General features: G+C 36.9%; 1 long non-coding RNA gene across 1 annotated transcript; it reads right to left on the bottom strand.

Annotated features, from left to right (window-relative positions):
* Window positions 1-4,451: 4,451 nt before the first annotated feature.
* Window positions 4,452-5,255, bottom strand: LOC131541383 (uncharacterized). Its single transcript, XR_009271483.1, has 3 exons — window positions 5,135-5,255; window positions 4,748-4,846; window positions 4,452-4,644 (listed from the first exon to the last, which is right to left on the bottom strand). It is a non-coding gene; the product is annotated as an uncharacterized LOC131541383 (long non-coding RNA).
* Between the last annotated feature and the right edge of the window lie 1,055 nt (window positions 5,256-6,310).

Raw genomic sequence — 6,310 nt, 5'->3', positions numbered from 1 at the left:
TCATCATATTTGCAAATGTCTTGACTCCACAGCCAACAGAACAATTTTGTCTTCACTGTTCCAATACTTTTGGAGGGCACTGTATATACAGTATATATATATATATATATATATATATATATATATATAATCATATTTAAAGGTGCTGTATGTAGGATTGACACCGAGTGGTTGAACTAGGTATTGCAGTCCAAATTTTTTTCACCCGGCCCCTCCTCCTCAGATTTGACGCACACGCAGGTTGCCAGATTAATGACATCAACAGGAACGAGCGCACATGATGATGAATACAATTAAATACGCTGTGTTTTCCGCCAACTGGCAACCCACCATGCCGAAATACAATTGGGTAAACTGGCAGTGGGTGGGTTTCACAAACCATAACAAACACAGACATTCCGGGCCGGAATGCACATTTTCAAAGGAGAATAACTGACTGTAGCATTGTTTTTCAGATAAACAAGTATGTTAACTTAGCATGTTTCTTAAATATCTGCAAACATATTATGGTATTTTTATGCTTTAGTAGAGTCAGAATCCTACATACAGCACCTTTAAGGTAGCAATGCAATACATAGCTAATATCATATTATTGATATTAATAATACAACAATATCTGTAGTCAATATTGATTAAATGGGAGGGGGAAATCTTGCCCATATCCAGCTAGGAAAAATGATAAAAGCACATATGGTTATCTACTGAAATGATATTCTGGAACTGTGAATAAATTGAATAAAACAGCAAAATAACAATAACAACAACAATAACATCTTCATCAAACAAAAAAGAAATTACCTTAGATAAAGTTTGACTGATATGTACATACAGTACTGGTCAAAAGTTTGGAACCATTATTATTTTTAATGTTTTTGAAAGATATTTCTTGCTCATAAAGCCTGCATTTACTTGATCAAAAATACAGAAAAAAAAAAAAACTGTAATATTCAGCAAGGATGTGTTAAGATAAAAGGTGATGGTAAAGACTTATATTGTTATAGAAGATTTATATACTAAAAAACTTTTTAATCATCAAAAAATCAATCACAGGTTATAAAATCAACATTAAGCACTGTTTCTTACGTTGATAATAAATCAGCATTAAATGATTTCTGCATGATCATGTGAAACTGAAAAGTGGAGTAATGGCTGATGAAAATTCAACTTCACAGAGGTATATTTTAAAGAATAGTAAAATAGAAGACCATTATATGAAACTGTAATAATAATTCACAATATTATTGTTTTTTCTGTATTTTTTATCAAATAAATACAGGCTTGACGAGCATAAGAGACTTGTTTAAAAACATTTTTTTTAAAAATAGTAATGTGTCCAAACTTTTGTACTGTACAACTGAAAATAAAATGTTAGCAATCATATTTGTTTCAAGTGCTTTTTACTAGGGGTGGGGGGGGCCTCTAACATTAATTTTGCCTAGGGCCTACTAATGTCTAGAACCGGCCCTGTTTGTAACACAGGCCATCCAATGTTCAAAACTTTGCATTTGCAGAAGCATTGGTTCAGAATACTCATTTATTATGAAATATCATAGGAACATTACTTTATATCAACCTCACACAAGATACACTGTTTCACTGTTTAGTTGTTAGTACAATCATAAATATAGTACAGAAACTGGAATTATTAAAAAAAAATGAAAATTATTGATGAAATAATCAACACAACAGGTTTTTCAAAAAACTTTAAATAAAAAACTAGAAACTAGAAATAGAAAATAGAAAAAATAGTACAAGTTACAGTACTACAGTAAAATGTGAACTGTGTGTTCCTCACTGCTCTTCTATGTTTTTATCAACCCTGTCTTGTGGATTTGGCCATAGGTTCTCATTCACATCATAATGGATGTTTTCATTAGTTAAACATCTCGGGGGGGAAAAATCCTCTGGCATGGCAAATACAGGCCTGATATTGGTCATTGTAAGCATCATCTATGGCCTGCAAAAGCGTGACTTGTTTGTGAGGGTGTCTATTGTGAACCCTCCACCTCCATGTGGAGAAAAATTCTTAAGTCGGGTTACAGTAAGGAAAGGGGAGTATGGGGGTAAATACAAGGTGATGAACTGTGGATGGACGTGAAACCATGATTGCACTCAGTGCCGTCGCTAGGAAAAGAAACTTTACAACTTTATCTCTGCACTGATTTTGCTGTGGGGTGATGTAATGTGTTAGTTGAATTTTGAAATAATAATACTTTGTTGTTAAGTTGTGTCATTTTGAACCGGTGATTTTAGTTCAATGAACAAAAGATCTTTGGCTCATGTGTATTGTATCCAAGCATTTGGAAAAAGTGTTAAGTGTAAAATCAAAATGCATTTTGATCATCGGTTGTGAATTATTTATCTAAAGTTTTGAAAAATGACATGAAGGTTCTGTTATTAGTGCAAAAATGATTGTTAAAAAACTGTAATACAACATAATTATCTTTCAGATTCTGGCTATATTGAAAGTCCTCTTTTAGAAAACTCCATTCAGGAAATATTGGATTGAATTGATAGTTTCTGCATCCTAAATTTAAACCATGTGTCCTTTTAATTCTGTAAATTAAGCCTTGTTAGCCTGGAGAGCCAAAAGTACATGTAATATTCAAACCAAGATCAAAAGACAGTAGGTTTGATCAATTGTTTTATACCTTCTGAAAAGCCTCGCTTTATTCATCTGGTAGAGTTTAGATAATTTCTGTTTTCACAGATCAACTTGGAGAGACAGGAAAGAGTGAGGAGTGGAGAAATGCAGAGGAGAAGATGTGTTTAACTGCTCCCTGGGCCTTTCTGCTCGATTCTTCCTACCTGTAATGCTTCAGACAGACATGAGATTTGGCTCCAGGAACTGTGTCCTTCCACACGCTCTCGAACTCACTGTCCAAGGTGGCTAGACATGCTGGGACATTTTGAGGGGGGTCAGATGCACTTTTAACAATAGAGAAATTGGGCTATGCAGAATCTCATCTAATCAAATGGCCCAGCAGCAAGCTTTTGAACCTAAAGATGGGTCACAAGCAACAGCCCATATTTATGACCAGACAACAAAAGATTTGTCGTGATGTACTGTTGTGAGGCCTGCCATCTGTACCAAGGGAAATACTAAGCACTCTACATATGATTATGTCACAACACACACACACGGTATAAATAAACACACACATTGACAGACGAGTGTCTCTCCAGTTGTTCAGCGTTGAAATATCCAACATCATTGATCATGTTTCCTCCGTTGGGAGCTAAGGACTGCACTCTGACCTCACAATGACCTGGAAATGAATGTCTGTTTATGTAAGACATACAACGTGCCAAACATTCCCAGCTTAACACATTAACTTCTGTGACATAGAGATATCTGTACCCCATTTAACAACAAGCTTATGGGATATATTGTGGATAAATATGGCAAATAGACTCTCCTTTTTATAAAACACTGTCCAGTTCACATTTATTTTTAGCATCTTTATGAGCACATGACTAACTGTGCATGTATTTGTATATTGTATGCATATTGTGATTTTGCCAAGTGTAGTGTTTCTGGAACATTCATTCTTTTCCTTTCTTTCTTTCTTTACTTTCTTACTTATAAATTCCTACCACGATGTCACTTCCACTACTAATTCTAATAAAATGAATCGCATTTAATATTTTTGGAATATGATAATATGAAAATCTTTGTCTCACTAAGGTTAAATTCACAGCTAGCATGTACTACACACACAATTTTTGTCAATTTTCAAATATTTACAATTTTACTTGTAAATGACACACAATCAATATAAATATTCTGTGATATTCACCTTGATTTTTTTTTTCTTTTGTTGTCTTCACACATCAGATATCTTATAAATGTATATAAATCTCATCAATTTTTGTTCATTTATAAATTTGTGTGGTAACAGTTTAGTATAGGGACCAATTCTCACTATTAACTAGTTGCTTGTTAGCATGCCTATTATTAAAATATTGACGGTTTATTAGTACTTATAAACTACATATTTTGCATGAGCATATTCTATGTCCCTAACCCTACCCAATACCTAAACGTTACAACTGCCTTAAAGCAGCACATTAGGAGTTTATTGAGGCAAAAGTCATTGTTAATGGTTTGTTAATAGCAAGAATTGGACCTTAAAATAAAGTGTGACCATTTGGTTAGAATGTCATGGTTTTTAAGATAACACTAAAATCCATACATCCATACAGTCATCATTCAAAAATAAATCATGCAGACAATCGTATGACATTTCTAAGACAATTTGTCCTTTTCAAAATTTCAAAAGGTCTTAATAAAAATGATCTTTTAGCCTCAAACCCTCATGTAAACTGAAAAGTTGTCCTCACTTAGAATCAGATATTGTATTGGCACATCATGCAGGCTATTAAATTATACTGGCTTGTGATGCAGGATTTAGGACCCCGTTTTTAAAAAGTCTATGAGAAACCCCTAGTCCATGATTCCCACGCACTTCTCCTATCACTTGCAGCAATGAGTGGGGTTGTTCTTGGTCAAATTTAATTCACACAGTAGGAGTATAGTTAAATGAGTCATTCTTCTGTCTTAATGCACCATGTGTTGCTGCTCCAGGGAGCACATTCCAGTCAGGGATTGGTATAAGATGCCATTGTTGAAGTACATTAAGCCTGGAGCAGAAAAGACACTCTGTGAATAAGTCATACAGGCATATTAGTCCAATTTATTGCAACCACAGACACTTGCTCAAGTAAACATATGATTATTCTGAACTTCTCTATGTTGCTTTCTCTTGGAACTGGCGGTTCAAGTGGAGTTCAAAGGGCAGAGGGTCAAAGCATTTGAGTGCCTGGTAAGCTTGGGTTGGGGTGTCTGTGAGTGGAGCAGATGGGGGTGAGATAGACAGAAAGAGAGATTTCAGGTACAAGACGAAAATCTGCAGTATCTTTAATTTTCAGTATCTTTCAAGCAAATATTATCAAGAACAGTTTTTGCTTATAAATCAGAATTTTTATTTCACTGCAAGAGGAAAATTAAAAATCTGTTATGTTCAGACGTTCTGTGAGTTATATCTGACATTGCTCTTGCGTAAGAAAAAAAAATAATTCCAAAATGCAATAATGCACACTTCTAAATGAACTGGCTAGTTTATAAACCCACAATGTCAGGGATGATCCTGCCCTCACTGTTTTGTCTGTCTTGTCTTTGTTTCATGTTTCTATGTTTGGTTTGTGTTTGAGCACATTGCTCTGTCTTTGTTGTCTGCCATGTGCTCCTCCTGTCCTGCCTCCTTGTTACCTGTTACCACAACCCCTTGTTTAGTTCATGTGGAGTCCTCGATTGTCTGAGTGTTGTCACCTGTCCCTCTCGTTTGCTTCTTATTTGTCTGAGTGTTGTCACCTGCCCCTCATGTCTCTGATCTTGTTTGTCTTAATGTTCTCACCTGGTCCTTTCTCCTCTCCTTTATATGGTTCTCCCTTTCCCTCTTGCTTTGTCAGTTTGTTGACTCTAACATGTTGTGCTTGTGTGTCTGTTTGCAAGAGCCCTGCTAATGCCTGGGAGAGACTGGCTTGCCAACAAGGTCTGGCTAACCTTCGCCAACAGGGCTGGGATATAGGTGCTTTTACCCAGTTTTTCTGGACAATGTCAAGGGGGCTTGATTATGATAACACCACTCTCAAAGACCTTTTTAATGCCTGCTTGGATGATCCTGTGCCTAAGTGGGAGTTGGAGAACCTTGAGATTCTGAGTTTCTGGGACTTCTCAAGGTATCTGGGCCATTGCATCCAGAGGGGAATGCCAACATGCAGCAACCACTCTGCCCCACTTCCCTTGGCAAATCAAAGCCAAGATCCTCTTCTGACTCCGACTCGGAAGCAAAGAACAAGAATGAAGAGGGCTCTTCAGTCGACTCTAACACCTTCCCAGTCACCCCTGAGTCTGCTGGGATCGCTCATGTTTCCCTTGTACCAGTCAAGTCTACTGATGTCATCTCCCAGACATTTAAGTCAGTCCCAGTTATTTCTGAGTCTGTTGAATCAACCTCAACTTTCCCAGAGATGGTCAAGAGCGCTGCTGAAATCTCTATTCCAGTCGCTCTGGAGTCAAACCTGATCCAGTTAAGTCCGCTCCAGTCATTGCAGAGCCAGTCAACCCTGCCCCAGTCATTTCCAAGATGGCGGAGTTGGCAGCTATCCAGTCAATTCTATGCCAGAGTCAACTTCTGTCATCCCTGAATCAGTCACCTTCACTACCGTTATCCAGGAACAAGTTGTCAACCACAGTCATCACTCGGTCAAAGTTTGCACCAGACACCTCAGAGTCTATCAAGCCAAC

This window comes from Onychostoma macrolepis, chromosome 05 (genome assembly GCF_012432095.1).
Source record: "Onychostoma macrolepis isolate SWU-2019 chromosome 05, ASM1243209v1, whole genome shotgun sequence".
In the NCBI taxonomy this organism is placed as follows: Eukaryota; Metazoa; Chordata; class Actinopteri; order Cypriniformes; family Cyprinidae; genus Onychostoma; species Onychostoma macrolepis.
Note: the sequence above shows the minus strand (reverse complement) of the source record. Positions and strands in the feature narration are given on the sequence as shown.